Source organism: Neopsephotus bourkii, unplaced genomic scaffold (assembly GCF_033783945.1).
Source record: "Neopsephotus bourkii isolate Nb327-2 ecotype Australia unplaced genomic scaffold, CSIRO-AGI_Nbou_v1 NB_1423, whole genome shotgun sequence".
NCBI lineage: Eukaryota > Metazoa > Chordata > Aves > Psittaciformes > Psittacidae > Neopsephotus > Neopsephotus bourkii.
The window spans coordinates 180044-203838 of NW_026901900.1; the positions used below are offsets into that span (position 1 = coordinate 180044).

Below are 23795 nucleotides of genomic sequence, written 5' to 3' on the forward strand. Positions count from 1 at the left end.
GCGAAGAGATAAAATAAGATTGTTCCAAAACCTACAAAGTATACAAAATACAGGGCAACCAAATCCAGCCACCTTCTCAGATGAGTGGTGCAAAAGCTATCTCTGAGGAGGTGAAGCACTGTATCTCTACTAGGTGAAATGGAAAGATCTGGGAACTCTTCACTCTAGGAGCACTTCACTGAAGCCTCCCAGCAATAAAACAATTCTGCTATCAGCTGTTTTCATACCCTTCTTCTTGTTGGAAATATTACATCTATGTCTACTATACTTTCTTAAACCCACCCTCCCCGTACACCATTGAAATATTTTTTTAAAATTATATATTAACAAGGCTAAAGGCATAAAGATGGACTTCATGTTTACATCAACCTTAAAGTAGGAAAATTTGCTATATTTGTCTGGGATTTTTAATGATTATATAAGATATTAAAATAAGTCCTTTCATTCACTTATGCTCAATAATACTTCTGCATTGAATTTATTGTTTAAGGAAACAAATGAAGTAGAAGGAGCCTGTTATATAGAAATTTTGACTTTGCATAGATTCTTTTCCAAATCTTCATCAGATGTTTCTAAAACCTAAGAGAATTTTCAGTGAATTGCATGTTAAACATTGGGATTTTCTTATCATGGTTTGCATGTTTTCAATTAAAAACCTTATTCTATTGCCACTGGAGTAATTGGCAAAATCCCCATCATCTTCAACGTCTCTAAAGTGAAGCCCAAATGTTTCTACTGCGCCAGATTGAGAAAGGTATTTTGACATTTTTGACCTCCTCAGTTAAATAACCACTGAAGAGAAGTGTCCTGAACCTGACAAGTACCAAAACAAATACAATATAGTTTTAGGCAGATGACAGTAACTTTTTGTTTTATGCTCTGTTTCTTGAAGCAACTAGCATCTGGTGCTCCAAAGACTTCATTAATTATATTTAGCCAACAGCATTATGCAACTCATATACTGAGGCACAGAAATTTTTCCTTCATTCTTTCAATAACCACTTTATGCCTTGGAGCAAAATATATTATTGTATTTAACTTTAGTTTGTGCAACAAAATTAATATATATACACATAAAATCATTCAGCACACCTAAAACTAAAAGTTAGAAAATTGGACTCTATCTTCCTGTAAGACTGGATCCCAAAAGATGACAGGACAAAGACCCAGGTTTTTCCTCGGTTTTGTTCCAGTCCTTCAAGGGGAACTCTGCTCTCTCTGTTCAGTGATAAGAAGTGATACCTAAGTAACCTGGATGTTAGTAGAGATGATCCTCCCCAGACACCTGACAGGCAGTTCGCTAAGGAAAGGAAACAGCATTTGAACTCGATTTTGTCTGCATACTGTTGTGCTAAACTGGAAGAACTTTAATGAAAGGGGCTCTTTGCAGAAGGTAGATTTCAGAGACACCAGAAGAACAAGAGGAGATTGATTATTTTCATATCATATCTACATAATCTTGGATCTCAAATATGAAGTCGTCCCTAAGCTTCCTGTGTGTTGTCATAGGGCACGTTGTCCCTACTGCCTTGCTAATGACTGCAGCTTTCACTGCCACAATAAGCTCCAAGCAAAGCAGCTAATGATTTTTCAGCGACAGTGATAAAAATGGATTTTGCTGTTTCATGGGACCAGCTTGCCACTAATGTCATTAGGGAGCCTTGGAGGGAAGTTGCTGGTGGGGGAGAGAGAAAGGAATAATGTCTTCTGTTTCAGGGAAAAGGTAAAATGTTCACTGTCTCTGGTCCAAGGTGTACTTTTGATGCGGTACAGTGAGGGTAAATTGTTCTGTGACCCCCTCTGTAACATCCCTTCCCTCGCCATGGTTCAGCCCAGGTCTAGTACATCCCAGATGCATATCAGTGGCTGAGGCTGCTGAAGAAATTGTGCAGTTGTGCCAAAGAGTTTTGAAATGGTCTGTAGAGCAGAGCCACATGAGATAAGAAAGGAAAATTGAAGAGGAAGGACCGTTGAGACAGGGATAGGTTGCAGCTCAAGGATTCAAGAGGCAAATCAAGAACATGAAAAGCAGAAATTATTACAGGGGGTTGGAATATGGCAAGTCAGCCACACTAAGGATAAACCCCAGAAAGCAGGAAGGACCAAGCCTTCTCCTCCTGAAAGAGTTCTGGCTGTCCTCCAGAGACATCATGATGGGCATACTAATGCTTCGTACAAGTAGTAGCTCCTCCTATTGGGTACAGAGTTCATAAATAGTAAACCCATAAATAATTACTTTATAACTTTAAGTCGTATATTCCTCACTTATAAAGTCTGCGCATTGCCCAAGGTGCCCAAAGGGCTCCAAGGAGTGAGAGTTATGAGAGAAAACTTTTAGTTGCAGCTACCTGCATGCCACACACCCCATCATTCCTCCTGACATCATCATCAGACAGCTCATCTTTCCAGGGGGCAGCTATGGGCAAAACAGACCACAGGACATAGTGTTGCTATCATCAGCTGCCTGCTTCATTTGACAGCATCTGGCTCTGACTATGCCTTGAATGACTCTTGCTTTCAACCTAACTAGTCTGAATGCTTCTGATAATGAGGAGGCTAGCTATCAGGCTATCAGGGTTTCTTTGCATCTGGCACCAGTGCTGTCCACTAGGCAATACCAGCATCACTACATTACAGCAAATGTTGCTCAAGTGCAAACTAATACATACCCCCTGCTCCATGCCCAGGACTCTATTTTGATTAATTAGACTAGATTAAAGTGATAACACTTGGTGCTGAAAAACTGCAAGGATTCCTGAGCAAGCAAACAGGAATAATAAAGGTTACGTACTGCTCAAGTAACTTGCTGAGGTACAGCTGACCTAAGGACAGATGAACTGCAGGCTAAAAGAACCAACAACTCTAATCTCTACCTAGGTACTAAACCTGTTGTCCTATTCTTGCTGTGTTACGTTGCCTCCCTGTCTCAAATATCTCAGGTACATGTTTAGCATAACTATTCTTGGTCAATAGTCTTAAAAGACTTGGGTTATTTATATGAATAAGGTTGTAATCTTGTTGTGATCCTAATCATCACATATAACTCTAAACAGTCTATTTTTTACCTAACATCTGTGTGAAGAGCTGCTTCCCACACTACCTGCATGTTAACTGGCTAAAGTCCTACCGTACCAGGGATGCTATTCTTACATAATTACCAACCTCAGCAGCTGGTAGTTCAGGGAATAATGTTGGTTCATTAGTTATGAATTACAATAGATATTCACAAATCTTTGAAAATCAAGGTACGATTCTCCTACGCTAAATGATAGTAACTTGCATGTCCATTTTGGTGGCCTCTGCTATTTTCTTGTCAAAATGCTGAAACAGGTCTATATAAAAGGAAGAATTGCTTACTACTGCTTAAGGAACACATTAATTGACTGACAGTAGACTAATTTTCACACATTCCTTTTATTTTAACTCTACTGGACTACAACAGCAGAGGACAAGTAGGACTATACCCTTGTCTAGAAATTCAGGTGCCTGCTGTGTTTGGAATTGACTATGTCTCTGCAAATTTAACCAATTTAACTCAGAACAGGTATCATTAGGAAAGATGAATACAACAACACATTTGTGCAAGGAAACATTTCCTCTCCACTCACAGCCTTGAGCTTTATATCAGAAAATACCCCACAGGAATATTATAAGTACAAAACCAAAACACCGCAATCAAACCACAAACTGGGGAAAGCAGTGAAAAGTAAGTATTTGAAGAAAGCCAAAGTGCTGCTGTGGTTTTTTGTTTGTTTGGTGGTGTTTTGTTTTATTTTGTTTTGTTTTGTTTTCTTCTTAGAATAACCTGAATACTGTTGATTACTGCAATGGAAAAATACTTCAGAGAAAAACATCAAGTCATGACTTCCTCCCCTGAGTTCCCACACTCTCACTGCTGAGCAGATCTATAATTGCACTTTATTGAATGTGTGGTCAGGCTAATCAGGAACAAAAGAGTCCTGAGTGAGACTTTGACCTTTTCAAAATAGTCTACAAATTATTTTAGTGCAGCTTTCTAATATATTGGGGAAGGGGAAAATCAAAGATAATTTTGTTTTAATATGCATTAACTACCAGTCCAAATACTTAAGGGAGGAATTGTCCTCTTTTCTGAAAAGGCATTTCTAGTTAATCAGCAATGAGAAGCCAAAATAAAAGGTAAGAGAAAAGAGAAGGAAGAAAGGAAAATGGAAAAGAAAGAGAACTTCTGCTTTAATATTGTCCCTAATACTCTGAGCTTCCCAGTGTTCCAAGGTGGCTAACTAATGCTGTCAGTAATGGCAATACTGAGGAATTCAGGGAGGCCCATTGCAGTCAAATATTCTGGGTGTCACACAAAGCAAAGAGAGATAACATCGGAATTTGAGAGGGTATGTAGTAAAGAGGAGTATAGTTATACAAAAAGAGCTACTAAAACCAACTCAAAATAGAGTGTAAGTGAAAAAAGGATGCTGAGAAGGAAGCAAAACCCAGACAATTCTACAGGAAAAATTTTCACAACCCCTGCCACTCAAATGATTCCCTGAGTAGTTTCAGAAGCTGAAATTTTAAGCTCTAAAAGATTAAATATTTTAGCCATCTATAATTAGTTAAAAAAAATAATTGTTCAAATGGAATGGGAAGATTTGCTAATACTTTTTAATGACTGACCTTCTGTGTTCTTTCCAAGGAAAGGTGTGGTACCCTGCTCATGACACCTGGTTTAAAGGTGGGAGATTGGCAGCTGTGAAGCTTACATATCATTTTTCAGTACACTAATTTTGTCAAATACAGTGTTGTAGAAATCCAGAGTGTTGCTATAAATGGAGACACAGACACAGAGGAGCATTTCTGAATGTACGGTCTGTACAGAGGCCATCTCCTCCCCAGTGATTATAGTCAAAGTCCCAGATCTTTGGTTTTGGAAAAGAATTCTTACTGCTTGACAGAGTGAGGATTAAGGAATTTCGGTAGGTTGTTTAGACAGCTATTTTCTTAGACTTTAAAATTTGTGGGTATGTTCCACCCAACAGTTACATAACCTATGTCATTACATTTATTACACATTGATATATAATCTGTTTAATTTTATTTATAGCCACATGGCAAAGCTTTTTTTTGTATGCTTCATTATCTTTCCAAAGAACACCCCCTCTTTCCATAGGTTCGTGGGCAAACATCCTTGTCAGAGATTGGTTCATTAGAATTTTAATTATTTTCCAATTGTATGGTATTTCCTCTATTTTTTTCCCCCTAACTGATGAGTTTCACATTTCCTCTTGACCTGACCTTAAATCCACTATAATTATTTATATAATGGTACATTTTCTTAAAGTATTTACCAAGTTACATTACAAGAGAATATGTGTGTGTGACATACTCAAAGGGCTAATCTTAGTTGCAAGAGTGTATTACAGATAACTATTTCAAGTACTATTGAAGAAGTGTGTTTTTGCTCTGGGCAACACTTTACAATTGTAAATAAGCTGCATGTCTTCAGATGAACACTCACACTCAGCATGTCTGCAGGGGAGGATAATCTCTTTGCATACACAATCACAACAGTTTCATCTGCCAGAGAGCATGTGCATGCACATGTTTGAACAATGAACTTTGAACCTTAAAGGTAGTAAAATATACCATATAAATTAAAGCTTATGATGCAGTCAGATACAGTGCTTTTTAAAAATAAGGGCTGCCATTTCAACATGTTCTTTTTCATTTACCATGTCACTGGAGGGTTTTTGTATCTGTGGAACTGTGCACATTGCAAGTACACCTTGTTTAAACCTGAAAATAAACATTGCTATGCCTTCCTTGTTGCTTTGTATGTTTTCTATTGCTTTGTCCCCATGAATGTAAAAATACATGCTACTTTTCCGTGAATTCTGCTTAGAGTCTGTGGCCTGAGTCATTTTAAACTGGAATTACACAACCTGACGTGTGTTGTCTGTGCAGGTCCCCAGTTCCTGATGTTGTTTATGAGACATATTTCTATTGGAATTCAGTAATTTGCCTGAGACCAGAATTTCTGTCAGATGAACACTTTTTTGCTGGGATAAAACTTGAAAAGTAGTGTGATTTTACAGTCTGTAAGGATTTGAATTAATTATTTTGAAACTCAGCATTGTGTCAATCCCAGATGAATATTGCTCCTGCAGAAAGAAAAAGAAATTACCATGAATTGTGTGCTACTCTGAAAGACTGTCAACTCCCATTCAATATCAGCCATGACTCGGGTGACCTTAGATTAGCCTGGTGTTACCCTACAGCTAAATGAGTTAGTAGCTATTAAAGCTGAAACATGCTACTTTGCATTATAAAAGAATATTTAGTCTTTATACAGCTACGAACAGCTTCTAAAACTAGTGTACAAAAACGTTAAACCTATAATGATCTTCCAGCTTCTGAAAAGATCCTTCTTTTGTCTGATTACTTCCGGCAGTGGTAAAAACAAAGCATTTATTTAATTATAACATTTAAATTAAAGATTACAGTGACTCTACTATGTCTTTCAAATTGACTTTCATTCAGCAATTCAGGCAATGCTTAAAACATCATTAATAGGGAGTTTACATGTGTAAAGGAACATGCACTGAGGGTAGAAATTTTGGTTTGGGTGTATACTGTTTTGTCAGTTTTCAGTATGCATTCGTGCCTTATATCTTCCATAACTACTTCTTCCTTTCAACCTGCATAGGCCCTGCAGTAAGAAGCAATGTTCAAAGCACTAAATGGAGGGTATGGAAGAAATGCACAGACCAAGTAACGAAGGAAGGTTAATGTTCTGGTATTCCCCTCTTAGGATAAATCACTGAAACTGCCTTCTACTTGGAATGAATAATGGGTAGTAACAAATGTATGTTTAAACAGAGGTAGTGCTGGAGTTAAACTATTGGAATTTGAGCATCTGTCCAAGGTCACATGAAGCGTTAGTATCTTTTGCATCTTGTCTCTGATGGTGGCCAACAGCAGGTGCCTGGGAGCAGTATGAAGCAGCACAAGCATACAGGGAGGGATATTCTTCCTGAACAGTGGAAACAGCCTAGTTTTCAGCAATCTTTGTCTGTGAGATATCCTCACAGACAATGTTGTCTCAGACAATGTACCAACGTTGTCTCAGAAAAGGAGATATTCTCAAGGCACACAGATTCAACTCAGGCACCTCTTCTCATCAGTGAGATGATCTTCTGGATCTCCTTCTGCTTTGAACAGAGCTGACAAGTCACTCTTACCCACTGTATGATGGGAATCCACTCTGTACTACAGTCCCTTAGCAGTTCCTCCACAGAAATCAAGTACCTGAAAGCTGACCACTTACCAGCAGCCACTGTGTAAAAGTGTAGATTCAATATATTTGTACTTAGCTACTGACTAAGTCTGGAGTCAAATGAAATCAATAAACCACAGTTCTCTAATGTTCTCTAAATGCTTTGCTAGGAAAGGTCAAAATCTTGAGCAGTTGCATACCCTACTTGCACTGGATCTCTACTGAGATCTGAAAATGGGGTTGAAATCCCATTTATTTTTACCTCTAGAAGTTGCTCCATTAAGGAAGCCTAGAATACGCTTTTCAGGTCTAACATCACACAGTACCTGTCTTAAAACCACAAGTCCAGCTTTAAGACCACTGGCTGCGAATATAGTAAATTCAGGCTTAGCTCTGAAAACATTTTGACCTAAATCACCTGCCTCCCAGATAAATGCTTTGGACGTAAGTTCTCTTACTCCTTCCAGGAAAAGCTATTCTGTTTTTTAGGGCTTCATAAAATACTTATTGTGCCAGGCAGGAGGCATGACCATAGCATTTTATGGTTAGGATGCCCACTGGGGAGAAAGCAAGCATAGCTTTACAGGCTTCTGATGTCACAGGGTATAACTGCTGAAAACAGAGAATATCCACTCAGGTCTTTGCTGCCACTCAGTATTTATACTGAGTGATTTGACTGCTCTGCTTAGCATTTTTCCTTAATGTTTTCCTGACAGCATTTAATGTTCACTTGCTAGCTTCATCTGGACATGTATGCCACTGTCCAGGATTCTGGTGTGTTATCCACTCCCTTATGATTCAGCTGAAGCTGGGCTGCAGCTAAGGGTGTCTGCATTCTCCATATTGGTCTTTCCCACAGATAACAAAAGGATTTAACTTTCTACTGCATTAACACTTGGTTGACCTTCAGTTCTCTCATATATGTATTAGCTATAAGGTTACAGGTAAACAAATTCAGCTTGCTTTTGCTGCTGTAAATTTTCTGTTTCTGTGCAGATGTTAGACTGATTTTGCAATGTAGATATGCCTCCTGTCTCTAATGATATTTTTTCATAAGATAATACTAGGAAAATACTCTGATGTGTCTTCTGAGGTGGAGAATTGAAAGCCTTCATGTTAACTAACCCATTACTTACCCGTTGTCAGGTTTTCTGTCCTTGCAAAAATAATTGATCAATGATATATTTCTGCAATCAAAGTTTGAATAGAAGGGTTGTGTTTACCAGTTTTTCTTGTTACTGTGTTTCTAAACATTAATACTAACCAGCTTCTCCACATTTCACTGCTTTGTTTTCTGATTCCTCAGTCCTACAGAGTTTTGTGGAGCTCAGGTCCTTAACATTTATACAATAAAATTCTGAAGACAGCAGAGTATAGATTTTCATAGGATTGGTTTTAGAGCTGTCATTAGTCTGAGAGGGAAAAGAGAAAATTATTATTATAGGACAAGAGGTAATGGCCTCAAGCTGCGACAGTGGATGTTTAGATTGGATATTATGAAAAATTTCTTCACAGAGAGGGTGATCAGGCATTAGAACAGGCTGCCCAAGGCAGTGGTGGAATCACCATCCCTGGAAGTGTTCAAAAAACTGCGTAGATGAGGCTCTCAGTGAGATGGTTTAGCAGTGGTCGTAGCAGTCCTGGGATAATGCTTAGACTTGTTGATCTTAAAGGTCTTTTCCAGCCTGGCTGATTCTATGATTAGCCAAGAAAACTCTCTAACCTAAACAAAAGAAGTGGAAAATGCTCTCGAAGGTCCTTCTTTGTGACATGTGGATTGCACAGGGCATTTCAGCCCTGAATCTATTCTGTCTTTACGTTTTGCACTGTTACTTTCTTCTGTCCTTCTCAATCATGTTTCAAATGACCTTCACTTCTCCAGAGCATGGTGTTACTGTTGGGTTCCTTGATAGTTTTGTATTTTTAATGAACAGGAGAAGTCTTATATTCTCCAGACTGTACTACTAGACAATTATGCTGGTTTCATTTGGACAGTGATGTCAGGTGCTTTCAGCACCTCTATTGTAAGTTTGTTGCCTCTTGTTTGCTTTTTTCGACTTCTGATTTCTACCTGTATGTCAAACACCGAAGTTCATCCAATGCAAATGCGAAACTGTTTGAGTCATCATGTCATCATGTGACGTTGAAACGGGACCTCGTGAAGACTGTGTGAACTCTTCTGTCTCATAGTTTGTTGTGTATCTGTTGTTAATTTTCCATTTTCTGTTCTGAAATTTCCCTGTGGAATTTTAGACATTTTGGGAGATGATATGTAGACACCTACAATCTAGATACCTTCATCTGAGCTAGTGCTTTGGACTCTTCTTTTAGTTAATGAAGAGAAACAGGAGCTTTTAAGCCACCACTAATCTGATTTATTTTAGAGGACTTGTAGATGCTGTGAGCTGCACTTCAGAAGTGCTTATTCTCTGTATTGCCTAGAGGGCAAACTAGGTGAATTAGGTTAGTTTAATCCCAGTATTTATCACTTTCCCCACTTCCTACTATAAAAGCAACAATTCCCACCAAACCTTGAAGAAACCTATGATTATTTTTTCTTGCAGGGCTTTTCTGCTATTTCATGCACTTTCTTTCTCCGCCTTCCAATATTTTACTGGAATTAGCGTTTAAGAATATGTCCTCCTTGAGTTCTTCTCTATTTCATTGAGGCATGACATTTTTTCAATTTTTCTGCAGTTTTTGCTCCCTTTCTGCTGAAATCCAGTTGTGGTTGCTGCAACTTCAAACACATTGCCTCAAAGTGCAGATATTTTTTTCTTCACTTCCAATCCTTGTTCATATTTCTATGCCTTTCTGACTGCGTAATCTGTTCCTCAGTTCAAAATAGAATTTCCTAGAGGACAGTTCTGGTTTTAGATTTGCACTGTTCATTTTCTTTTCCAGCTTTTCTTTAATCCCCAAATTTATATGTATTTTGGCATGGAAGGGCTGCGACAGCTGCTGTTTGTTGCCTCCCTGTGTGATCTTAAGTCTTACACAGAGGATCTGAATTTCATGTTCATGCAAATGGTGTTTGTCCTTTTTTTTTTTTTTTTTACTATGACATCTGAAGAGTTCTGTGTTTTACTGTGTTGAAATGAGAACAAGAAAGCATGATTTGGCCAACAATATCCAAGTCCCAATTCTTTTTCCATCTTGTTATATTTATCTTTGTCATGACACTGTTGTGTTCATGAAACCTGTGTGACACCCGTCACAAAGAGTAAGTGGCTGCTATTCAGCTAATTTCTCTCTGAATGCAAATTATTTTATTTCAGGAATTTCAGGTTTATATTTTTTCTCTGTTTTGTCATGATCTATGACCTTTTTGCCAGGGCTGAGTTGCTTTTTCTAAGACATTAATTTCAGAGTTGGCAGCCATGAAGTAGATGAATAGGACAGTGGTGGGAGGAGTGTAAGGGGTTTACCCCATATCTGCAGAAGGGAGGGGATATGACTGTGATTTCTTGTGCCAGAAAAGCTAAAGAGGCAATGGAGGAGCTGCCTGGCAGGCTGATCATGGGAAGAGAGTAAATTTCAATTAGAAAAAAAGAACACAGTGGTGGGGAACAGATCGCTTGGGCCTAGCAGTAACACTTTTGATACCAGAAGCTTGTTTGATCACAGTCAGACTGTGGTTTGATCACAGTCCTGATCTTATTTTTTTTTTTAAATACTATTTACACAAGTCAATAACAAACCTGGATTATTTCTTTTTTCCTTGGTGCTGAAATTTAGCTCTAGATTCCCGGCTTCCAGAGACCAGCTTTCACCAGCAGCTTTCATGCAGTACAAAGAATCATAAAAATCTCCATTAGTCATGTTAGTTGGACAATCAACCTTGACCAGTTCTAAAATGAGCTATATCATGGCTATACCTTACAGCAGAGCTCTCAGGCATGTGAGAAATGAAAGTTCAAGTTACTCCAGACAGATGAGAAATCAAACTTGCATAGACAAAGCCCTTTGTGAGAGAGAGAATTACTGAGTTATCAGGTTCAGATCCTTTGAGAAAAAAAATACATGAATAGGTGACAAACTTTAGGAAAGAACTCTTAATTTAAGCTTAAGCAATGATAAAAATAAGCCAGAATTACAAAACTTAGTTTCTGATTCTGAAACCCAAGTTCTGCCAGCAATATTGCAAGCAGCTTCTCCTAGGTGCTGCATGGACTTAAGCTTCTGGGTCATGCATGGCCATTATAGTGATATGGGCAGGATTGCAATGGTCCCAGGAAAGGTGTAGGTGATTCAACAGGGAATTCCCAGGAGATCCCTTTTAGCAAGGCACATCCTTTTTTTAGCTCTGGAGAGCAGAGGAAGGGTCATCACTCATGTAAGAATCTGGCTTATATTTGTCTGTTTTATCCCTTTTGGCACAGTCTTTGTATGTTTGTAAGTGGACTCTCTTACAGTAGGGGGCCTCTGCAAAGGACAGTTGAGAGTTTATTCCTTGGGAAGAATATATATGCTTCAAATTAAGGTAGTGGCACTGATATTTCTTCAAATACGTGTATCTGATAATGGTCATTCGTGAAAGGCATCTCTGTTCCCCGTTCCCATTTGCTTATTGCTCAATCTTATGGTAGTGCCAACTTTGGTAAAAGAAAAAAAAAAAAGAAAAGAAAAAAGGAGGAGGGAAGAGGTGAAAAATTAGAACATTTGTAGTGAAAATTTTCACAAAAATGTGCTTCTTACATAAATTTCCTTTTTAATTTCAAATTTTATGGACAATTCTGACAAACATCTAAGTCATTCTTTGTGTAGACCTGCTTACCTTCTGTCTTGCTTCTTTTTCATTGAAATAAATCTTACACTGAATCATTTGAAAGGATAAAGTTTAACATTTTTTGACAAATTGAGTACTTAAGGCTCCTTACTCTAGCAGATGAAAGTAGTGGAGCATTGTATCTTTTGGGCTGACAGACAAAAACTTCTTTACCGTATATTAAAACAATTAAATATATAAGAAATGAAATAGCTGCCTCTTTGCAATAACACTTCTCAAAGGATGAGTGGTACACATGAACAATATAATTTTCAGAGACAGTCTTCAAAACAATTACCTCTTGACAAGCTAAATTTGGGCATGTTACAAGCTGGAGATTCACCGAAGGTGAGGGTAACAAGACACAGACACTTAGAACCCTTGAGTATAAAGAAGAATTGCATCACATTGAAATTCTATAGGAAAGCTGAAAAGATTAGACATGTAAGGTTCCTTCCCACCTAATGTTGAAAGAAAAATTCAGAAGCAGAAACCAGCTATTTTCTACCTATGCCTTAACCTTTTGAAATATGGAGGGCATCACCCAACATTTGCAGTTTCTTTGTTATTCTTTCCTTTTCAATTATATTGAATTTTCATAATGCTTCACAGTGGCATTTCTTCAGCTTCAGCTTTCTTATAACTATTTCATTATTCCAGAAAAAAGAAACCCAAAACACTGATACAGTAGAAAGCTACCAGCAAGGCCTTATACCACCAGCTCTGAGCTCAGGAACATGGTCAGTGGAAAAACACAGCATTTGGCTGTAGAAACACAAACCAGGTGGCTATAGGTCAGTTCACATTTTTGTCATCCCAAATTACCTTAACAAGTAATTCCACAGTGTTTAGTTTCTCAGCATGTTTCATCTATAATGTCACCAACTGGACTTTGGGCACCAAGTAGTTCAGCTTCAGGTTATTGCCGTCAGCTAGAACCACCTGGCCAGATTTTAAGCAGTTCACAATTCCCTTTTAAATAGCAAATAAGTCTACTCAGAAATGAAGCACAAACTCTTTCTTCTTCCACACAGGCAGTGTTGTCTTCGGCTTTAGATCCAAGTACATCACTGGTATAAAATAAAAAAAGAACAATAATCAAATGTGTTATGCAAGTAAATTGAGAAACACACCCCTGAATATTACCATTCTTCAGAAGGAATCATAAGGCTATGGGTCTAGAGTGCTAAAGGAAATCATTATTATGTTTGGATGCTGCAACTGAATGTCAGAAATAACAATATTAAAGCCATTCTCCTACTGCTCTCTCTTATTACCTTCCCACCTCCCCCTCCCTACTGAGAATTGGGATTAGTCTAGAAAGTAAAATTATAACAAAGATGATAAGTATTCCTCTGATTATTGGGAAAATGCCTGCAGTTTAACTTCTGCCAACAATGCCTACTCTTTTCAACTTGTTTTACTCCAAGTTGAATCACTAAAGGCTGCTTTCATCTATTGAAGTTTAGAACAAAGAACAGTCTTCATGACTATTACCCTCAAATCCTCTTAGATTTTGCTGTTGTTTTCCTAAGCAGAGTACCTGTGCAGTAAAGCAGCCCCTCAGCACTGTGCAGTAAAAGGTATATTGTAGTATGTAATGTATTTTGGCTTGCTACTGTGGCCTATCTCAGTGTCTTCAAGAACAAATGGGAGCAGTTGGGTGTAGATCATTAAACAGCTATCTAGTCATAGGGTGTTTAATTACCAGTGTGCACCTAATGGAAACCAGTGACCTAAGGCAAAGAAGTCTTACTCAGCATCCTGACCCTTCTTGCTCACCCTCTCACTTAGTGGTTTGCTACCAACCCTTCATCCGTAGTTCAGGGAAAAAGGGGGATTTAGCCTTTCTTTGTGCACAGCCCATAGTGTTTTCTTGGATTTTATGGAGGGCAAGCTGTTTCTCAGTTGGCCTACAAAAGTATTTATCTTCTAACCTGATTCTAAAGAAATATTCCACTTTTCCCTTTGGACCTAAATAAAAGTAGTCAGTGCAATCTTTCAGGTCTTCTGTGCATATTTGCTCCCTGTTTATCAGAGAAAGGGAAAGGAAAATCCTGCAAACATACTGCAAGCAGCTGGAGAGGAAAACTGCAAGCTTGGTGAGAGAGACTGGCAGTGTTAGTATTCTTATTCTAACACAAAACTTCTTAGGGGTTGCTAATGACATGTTAACCTACTGCTGATCAGCTTTTCTTTAGCTTCTCTCACCTTTCCTTCCCTGGCACATAATCCCTTGTTCCATTACTATTTTAATTTTTATTTTCTCTTTGTTCTTTTATCTGTCTTAAGTTTCTCAGGGTATTTATTTGTTTGCTTTTAAGATTATGAGGTCCTGGAGCCCAAGCAAGAAGTTTCTTTGTGTGCAAAGCATTCAGCACTGCTGGCAAATGTGAACAGTAACAGTGATAAGAGCTGGTAAGAATGCTTTGAACTGATCACTTCATGTCAGGAAAAACTTTTTGCTCAAAACAAAAAAATGCTCTATTAACTTGCTTTTAATGGCTTTGCCCATAGACATGTTTGTGAGGTGTGAGATAATGTTTCCAGTAACAGACTGAGTCAGAAACCTCGTCTTTCCTATCTCAAAATGGGCATTTCAACTCTGTTCCATTTTGTGGTGTTTTGTTTTTTTTTTTTTAGAGTTTTCAAGTAACCTTCTTCCCAGACTTAAAAAAAAAAAACAACAAAAAACAACAACAAAAACAACCTAAAAAGTTCTCAAAAAATTTACATTTTTCTGTCAGATCTGAATAATTTTTTTATGTAAACAAATGACTGGTTTTGACTTGTGTGCAATTCTGACCTGATTACTCTTTTTGTCTGGCTTTTCAACTATTGTGAGATGTGCTGCTCGTATCTACTTTTCAGACCATGTGTTTTCTAAGGACCTTGATGAGACCTCTTTGACTAGTTCTTTTAAATGATACATTTTCCTTCATGTTGGCTTTGCACTGTTCTGAAACAGGTAAGAAGCCTTTTGATTTCTTGGTTGAAATCCTGAGTCCTTTGAACTTAATAGCATGCCTGTGCTCAGTTTCAGTACAGCCACAGCTTTACCCTTTATTATTTCTCTTCCTCCTCTTAGAAAAGTGCTGATCATTCCTACTTATTTACCTGTGACTATTTACTGCCTGATGAAAGCTCTTTCTAGAGCCAAAGTAGAGGTCATTTTACACAATCACACATAGTAGGGATACTCAGTGTACTGTGACAACATTAAATCATCCTTTCCTCTGTAGTGTATAAGGCATATATTGCTGAGGACCTGGAAGTGTAGGGACAATATGCATTACTTAGAGTACACCACAATTCAATCCCAGTCTGAACAAAACATTAACTGTGTATTTATCCTAATAGTCCAGTTTTCTTCTCTGACTTTGAGAGAAGAGAGCTCATTTAGGACATTTCCTTATTCACGGGAATCCAGTGTATTTGCATGCATAAAACATTAGAAGTCACATAACCCTCCATTCCCTCACAAAGTCCAGGCTTGACACAGGTTTTACCTGCTTATTTGTGCCTTTTAGGAAAGCAAGCTAATTGAAAGCCTTGCTGTGCATTCCCGTACAGCTTGTTAGAGAGGCTTTCTTCTTTGCCTATTCTTGTCCCTTTACTATGGTTCACATCCCTTTCATCTGCATCAGCATAACCACAGGGTCATTATGCTAGGAACTGGGTTAAAAATATAATCCACACTATCATAAAAATTTGGGAAGGGACCAGGTAGCAGAATTGTTTTAAATCCAGATAATTTTACCATCCTGTGCTTAGAGCACATCCCCATTAACAGTTGCACAAGCATAGCTGAGGATGTTTGCTAGACTGTGTATTGGCAGGATCAGAGGGAGAAACTCCTGCAACAGCTTCATCACCAAGCAAAAGGACCATGGGAATCTAATAAGGTTTTTCAAATAAAAATACCAAATAATCTCAGGCATGAAAAAATCATGAGAGCTAGCAAAATTGTTATTTTTGTTTTGGTTTCCATCAACCATAATATAATGCTGTTTCTGGTTTCCTTCCATACAGTACTATTACAAGTTTTAGTTTACAAAATTTTCGCAATATACTTTGGGATGCCAAGATAGGAGGCAAAATGTGTGCTGTTATAAAGAATTCTAAAGCTGTGAATTCTCTCAAAATAATGCATACAAACTTCCATGAAGCTGTTTAATACAGCACTTAACAGAGTTTCATTCTTTATGCCTGCATGTGAGCTTTGTAGCTTGTTATGACATCATTTATTTCATCTGCACATGCATTGTTTTACTCTTTACATAAAATACACATTTTCTTAAAATAAACCTGACCTGTCACTGACTCACTGTTATAACCAGAAAATTTGAAAATATGTTGATATGTTCAGCTCTTTGGAAATAAATAAACAAACAAACAAATAAGCAGGAAGAAAAGGTTGTGTGATTTGAATACCTTGATCTGTTTGAAAGAGCTGTTCATTTGCACAGCATTGTTATACAGCCCTTGCATTGCCCTCTGGCCAGAAGTCAGAGCAAACAGATTCTTCTGCTTCACTGCATCTGTTCCAAGTTTCACCATGCACAGAAAATTAGTACTCTTGAAATAATATAAAAAACTGTAAAAAAAGTGGAACAGGTGTTTAGGTCAATAGTTCCATTTTAAATATTGATGCAGAAAATTTCCTTCTTCCTCCTTTCCAGATAATAAAACTTAACCAGTGCTTCACCAGACTGTTAGACTTTCTCTGAGTAATATTTTGATCCTTAAATGAGCATACAGAGATCTGTTTCCCTGTGTCTAATTTTTCAAAACATATTGGAAGGGATTTTTTGAAAGCTGTAAAAATATATATGACTAAAAAAATCATGTTATTTAAATGTGAACAACAAAACTATTTTCATTAACTGTGACTCAATAGAAACAAACTTGTACAGACTTGGATATTAAAAATAGACCTACCATATCATCATATTATGCTTAAGGTTTAACGAGGATATAAACTCAGATTAAGATCAAGCCTGTTTTGTTTAGATACCTAGTTTAAAACCTGCTTTAACAAAACTTGCATCCATGGATAACCAGCGTGGGATCTTCTTAATCTCCCATGTTGGTCACCCTGTTTCTGCACAGACTCCCTTGTAGACCTGAGGTAGAAATGTCTACTTTGGGGACCTCCTTGTCTAGCTATTTGGGAGCAGTGCCTCTGAGAGAGATCAAGGACATTTAAGCCAGAAACCTGTCTTCCACCAAGATTTCACAGGTTGAACAGGAAATTGATGATCCAGTCTATGCAGCCTTTTTTGAAGACAGCCATTAAATGAAGAGTGATGCTGCATTTTCAATACTAGCCTCAAGAATTAGAGCTCTTGCCCAACATTGTGAATCCCAGATATCAGGACATCCCCTCAGAGCAGTGAGCAAGCATCTGTCATTACCCAGAAGGCAGCTCTAGTCTCCAGCATGACTGCATGGTCTCTCCCCAGCTCTCCTTGTCATAGACAAAATGGGACTGTGTATAACACGATCATTATGAGGCCAGTCAAGCAACAGGTACAAATGTACCTTGTTTGGGAACAAGGGAAAACTAAGGCTCCTGGCACTTCACCATTTTTGTTTTGTAGTCAGTTGAGTGCCAAGACAAAATTTATTTCCATGACAGGGTGCTTTTCACTCCTTTCCAGGTCAACAGCCATTCATCTTAAACCCAGGAAAGTTTTAACTTCAGTAAGGGTGAAGCTGTGTGTGTGATGTAGGTCAGTTTAAACCTGGATCATAGCACAGTTTTTAGTGGGTGATAAGAAACTGCATGGCTAATGCAAGCTCCTGAGGCTCAGGTTCACCTAAAGATATTTGTGATGAATAGGCAAGTGTCCAACAGATGCAGGTGGTGGAGGTTACAGGGCTGGAAAACAGGCATCCTTGATTGCCTTCAGGGTCTTGTCCATTTTAAGGCTTCTAAATCCTACTTCTGTTCTACTGTAAAACAGTCCAGGGACTAAAATATCCAAGAAGCAGGTCACAAGAAGTAATGCAGTACTGGGTAGAGATCCCACAGCTGATTTTAGTTGACCAAGTCAAGCCAAGCTACTTCTTCCCAAAGCCAATACAGTTGGGTTACCTTGGTTCATTATCCCTGTTGAAGAATCACTTTGTACAACAGTACCACTTTGGTTGTAGACTTTGGTTGGATGGAGTTAGGGCAAAGCATCTTTACACCATTTCACACTGGGTGTGTGGGTGAAATAAAATCCTGACTCAAAGGAAAAGTAATTTTTGATCTTCACAGTGAATCATCGATTTTAACAATGACAGCTGCTGTATGCACCCTGTCAACCTGAAGTTATATAGCAAAATCACTGTAACTTTCAGTATTGCAGCCTAAATTCTGGCTACAGCAGACCTGGTTTACAGGGTAGGAAATTTGGCCCCATGTCCTTCTCTGTGGAAAGACTGAATTTTGTCCTTGCAAAACTGTTGGCAAAACTTCTAAAGCAAGCTCCAGTAAGCACAGAGCTGCACCACTTATTGCTGGGCTGCTCTGCTACCCAGACTGATTATCTGAAACCAGGATCCAAATAAGGGGAAAGGACACCAGAATGCCGGTGCAGGAGAACTAATAGAAAATAGGGAGTAAAAAGAAAAAAAAGGAGCATTAAATCCTCAGTCTTAAAGGTAACTGTCTGCTTGTCTCTAGACTGGAATGAAGTGAGTACATGTAAAACTCGTTTCTCTCAAATAAGAAGCTTTATATTTTTGAGACTGGTTTTGTGACTAAGCAACCAATTAGCAAGATTCAGGTTTAAATCCCTGTTTTACTTAATTTGGGAAAGGTACTGAAACACTTGCCTCCCTGTTTTATATAAGTGCCTCAATCATTATATTAGGGATATTGACACTGCTAAGTAAATAATATTTACATGTAACAACTGCTAAATGTTTAAATAAAAGAAAGAGATGCTGAAATCAGAATAATCCAGGACACATGTATATCTGGATTTTATCTTTTGTTTCAAATCATCCATATTAACAAGTAAATGCATACATTAAACTGGCATAGTTTGTAGGAGTATACACATCACAGAGCAACCAAGACTTCTGTGTTTCCTAAAACACTTGGTCTGGTTGTGCTGCTTTGAAAACTGCTCTGAATATGACTCCACCAGTGCCATAATCAAGAGAATATTGAGTTTGTCATCTAACTGGGTTTTACATTACAGCTGAGTACTGTCAGAGCTTGTGCATTATATGATAAGCTAGGTGGCAGAAAGAGAGCTGTCATTAGGAGGGGGTCAACATTTAAGTATCAAAGCGTTTTAGTTCAGGATTATGTAGTAGCTGACAATGTATGAAACTAGTTTTATTTATTAATTTTTTTTAACTCAACTATATTTGATCCTTATTGTAGGACATCTAAGAGACACAAATTTCTTAACACAGTCTGATTTTGTTCTTCCAATAAAGCCCAAGGTTATGCCAAAATTTACAGTTGTGGCTGTTCTCTTCTGCCAGTTCCCATTACAGTTTTATCATCAGCCTTGTCTTTTTCTTACCATGTTATCCTTTGACGATAGCCTTTGTCTTCTCAGATTAATTTCTTTTTGCTGCTAATTACACACACTTCTTTTCAGCCTGCCAAAATAGTCTGTGGAATTGAAAGGAAGCACCAGGCTCATTGGCATTATGGAAATTATGGCCTCAGACAACTGCATCCCATCTGTAAACTTACCTGAAAACTACCCTTTCTCCTGTCCCAGACCTGAACGTTTACTAAGTGTTACAGATCTCCTTCTTCTGACATTCAGCTGCTTTCTGCTTCTGAACCTATATTTATTCCTGGACAGATTATAACTGTCCTTTTCTGTTGAATCTTAAATATGGATGACTTCACACTTTATTATTCTGATTTATTCACTACCAATGCAAGCTCAACATAGTTAAAAAAAATGAGTTTCTTATTTTCCACATGCATATTCATTAGCAGGTGGAAAGGATCATACACAATCACAGTGCTTACTGAGGCAATTTGCCTGCATCTGCCCACTATTTAATGTTTCAGGTCACCTGTCCTTTAGAATTATTTCTGTCACTGCTGTAACACAGAAGACTCTGCTTCCCCGGATACCATCCATACAACTGATGAAAGAGTGGCTCCTCCAGGGCAAGGAAGAGGCCCAAACGAAAGAAATTATTTTCCAAAAGAAAAAAAGTATTTAAATCTATGCTAGAGAGCAGAGGGGAAGTTGGGGCAAAAGACTGACAGTGACACTGCCATGCCTGATCCACTCCACATTTGGAACACTGGAGGCAGTTCTGCCATCTGTATTTTCAGGTGGGAATGTGGAGTAGGAACAAAGGACATTAGGGGAAAAAATCTGTGGTGCCGGAGAGCTGAATATGTGTTGTAGGTAAGAATGATAACAAATTGCTTGGGCAGATGGAGTGAGCTTTTCCCAGAGAAGAAAGGAGAGAGGGAGCAATTTTACTCTTTAGAACAAAACAGGACCTTTGATGTCAAATTGCTTAGGGCATTAGTTTAATGTCTTACTCTTCTAAAGACAGACACTTCCTGCTCTTCACAAGGAGTCTTTAAAGACTGCTTTCTATTGCACAAATGTGGTGCCTCCAATACCTTCTTGCTGTGTATTTTGTTGGGCTTAAAAGTCTACTGGTTTTAGTGGAACTACATTGCCACAGAAGTGGAATAACCCAGGACTTGATGGTGTTAGAAAAGCTATTCATCATACACATTGTACCATGTCAACTTCAGTGTGTGCTATTTTGGTACCTTCATGCTAAACAGTAATTATAGCACACCTTTTCTCTAACTGTCTTCATGACTTCCACCTAAGTGAGAATCCATCATTCACAATAAGAGTAAGCACTAAAAATACAGTTACAGAGTCAAAATCAGACCCTATGCTCTTCACTCATTCAGAAGTGATTTCCTGTGTTCCTTGTAATGGGGGAAAATGTACTTTCTTAGTTGTAATGGGAACAAATTTAGTAGACTATTTACAGCACACCTGTTAACTTGCTGTGCCAAGAAATCTTTTGAAGAAAGAAGTTTTTTCAAAGATCCTAATTTTAGTTCACTGGTGTTTCTTTCTGAACTTCTTCTGTACAGTGCAGATTTTCTTCATAATCACATTTCTAATAGGTTTTCACATGGGCAAGGTGATGTCACCACATTTTTGATTGGACTTCCAAAATTTAATAGTTGTTAACCCACCACATTTCCTGCTTCAGGGAGCAATTATATTTAATGGAGCAGTAATCCTGACATTCTCAAATCAGATTGCAAATCAGTTTCTTGTAATTGGATTAGCAGCATAGTCTGAGGTGGAAGATCCTCTGACAATTTACATATTTATACCTAAACTTCTTCACTATGATTTACAATATGACTGTTTAGATTTACACAGTTGGCTTTAGGCTTCCTAACGAGATGTTACCCTAGTTTCACTGTTTACTGTTTATAGTAACCCAATTTTTGTTACTTGTCTCTGCGTGGTTAAGAGATGGGTAGAAGGATTCTCAGGAATAACTACTGGACCTGACAGACTTCAAAAACTACTTCATAACTCTTTAAAGATTTTTTTTTCCTTCAGAACACAAAGGTACTGTCTCTGGCTAAGCAATCCCTTATAATACTGCTTTATAGGACTTTTCCAAACTTTCTTAGTTTTTGTTTTCTTACTGGTAGCAAAGGTTTCTGATAAAATCATTCTGCAGATCTGCAGGGAACTGCTTTCCTCTTCTGAAAGTCTTCAAGGGTTCCTTCCATCCTAAAGCACTAAATGCCTGCCATCAGCCAACTTTTGGAGATGATTTTCTTTGTGTTTATATCAGGTATTGTATACCCAAGAAGATCCTATAGAATAAACTCTACCTCACTAGTACCATAGAATCATAGAATAGTTAGGGTTAGAAAGGAGCTTAAGATGATCTAGTTCCACTCCCCTGACATGGGCAGGGACACCTCACACTAAACCATGCCACCCAAGGCTTTGTCCAACCTGGCCTTGAACATTGCCAGGGATAGAGCATTCACAACCTCCCTGGACAACGCATTCCAGTGACTCACCACCCTTACAGTAAAGAACTTACTCCTTATATCCAACCTAGACTTCCCCTGTTTAAGTTTGAACCCGTTACGCCTTGTCTTTTCACTACAGTTCCTAACGAAGAGTCCATCCCCAGCATCTCTATAGCCCCCCTTCAGATACTGGGAGGCTGTTATGAGGTCTCCATGCAGCCTTCTCTTCTCCAGGTTGAACAGCCCCAACTTTCTCACCTCACCACCTATATGGGAGGTGCTCCAGTCCCCTGATCATCCTCGTGGCCCTCCTCTGGACTTGTTCCAACAGTTCCATGTCCTTTTTATGTTGAGGATACCAGAACTGTACACAATACTCCAAGTGAGGTCTCACAAGAGCAGAGCAGATGGGCAGGATCACCTCCTTCGACCTGCTAGTCACACTCCTTTTGATGCAGCCCAGGATACGGTTGGCTTTCTGGGCTGCAAGCGCACACTGAAGCCGGCTCATGTTCATTTTCTCATTGACCAACACCCCCCAAGTCCTTCTCCACAGGGCTGCTCTGAATCTCTTCTTTCCTCGTGTAGATGTGCCTGGGATTGCTCCAACCCAGGTCTAGATCTATACACCATGGTAGATATCTAACTGACTATGTTATTCCTACAAATGACATTTTGAATTCCTGTAGATTTCAGAAAATTGTTTCATCTTCATAGAAGTTTCTATTTGGCACTGACCTATTTCAAACGAAAGTCTCTCCTCATCTTCAGGGGAAAAAGCTACTGCAAACCCAATAAGAAAGCATATCCTGAGATCTACTAAAGAACAAAAAATTCTTAGCCTGAATAATTTTTGTTTTCTACTGACAAATGGACCTCTGCAGAGGTTTATTACAAAGCTGACTTATTTGCAATAGATTCATTAGAATATTAACCACTTGACCTATTTTATACAGCCACTACTCAAGCTGGCAACAGGTTGACCTGAAAACACCTGTGAGAATTACCAATGGAGCTAGGGCACAGATTTATGGTAAGTGACCTGGGACTTTGCAAAACACTTTAGAATATTAGCTAATGCATTATGCTTATTGTTTTACTAAAAACTGGGGTCAGCAGAGGCCAGTGACATTTTGCGTGACTGCAGTAGCTGTAAAGGATAAACCATGAAAGACAGTATTACAGCCTTTTCTAATATGCAGCAGGTCTTGACTAGAACTGTTTGAACAAGTTCCCAGTACTGATGAAACCAGACAAGAGGTAAATATTACCCCAAGGGAGCAAAATCAGTAATTTTAGGTTTGATTGCTACCTCTATTTTGGCAAAGGGCAAAAGTCTGACTCTGGACTGAAATACATTCATGTTGGGAGCCGTATATATGCAGAGAAATAGTTTCTGTCTCAAGAATCTAGCCTTGCACGTTAGATTGCAGACTGTTACAGTGAGCAGAATTTCCCAGCTGAATTATTTTGTTACGGTGGTAAATATGCCTCTCTTGCACAGTTTTGTGTAAGATTATTAGAGCTAGTGACTTACATAGGTTGTTTTTGTCTGAACTCCTGCTCTCCTTTCAGTATTTCATTTCCTTGAATGCCTTGTTGATCTCCATTTATTCAATCTAAGATTTAAAATACCTTTGAGACAGTTATCGTAGAGATTGAGTTATGTTTTGCTTTCATTCTATAGAACTTTATAAAATATGCAGAGTAAGAACAAGCACTGTTGTTTTAAAATGCTGATGCCAAAAGAGATGACATTG

General features: G+C 38.4%; 1 long non-coding RNA gene across 2 annotated transcripts; it reads left to right on the plus strand.

Moving 5' to 3' along the window:
* Positions 1–2783: 2783 nt before the first annotated feature.
* Positions 2784–23068, plus strand: LOC133220118 (uncharacterized). 2 transcript variants are annotated; one of them, XR_009727638.1, is made up of 5 exons: positions 2784–2939; positions 14023–14119; positions 14310–14435; positions 21732–21848; positions 22992–23068. It is a non-coding gene; the product is annotated as an uncharacterized LOC133220118 (long non-coding RNA). The 2 variants fall into 2 exon arrangements; XR_009727637.1 differs by having other exon boundaries at positions 14342–14435.
* Positions 23069–23795: the final 727 nt, after the last annotated feature.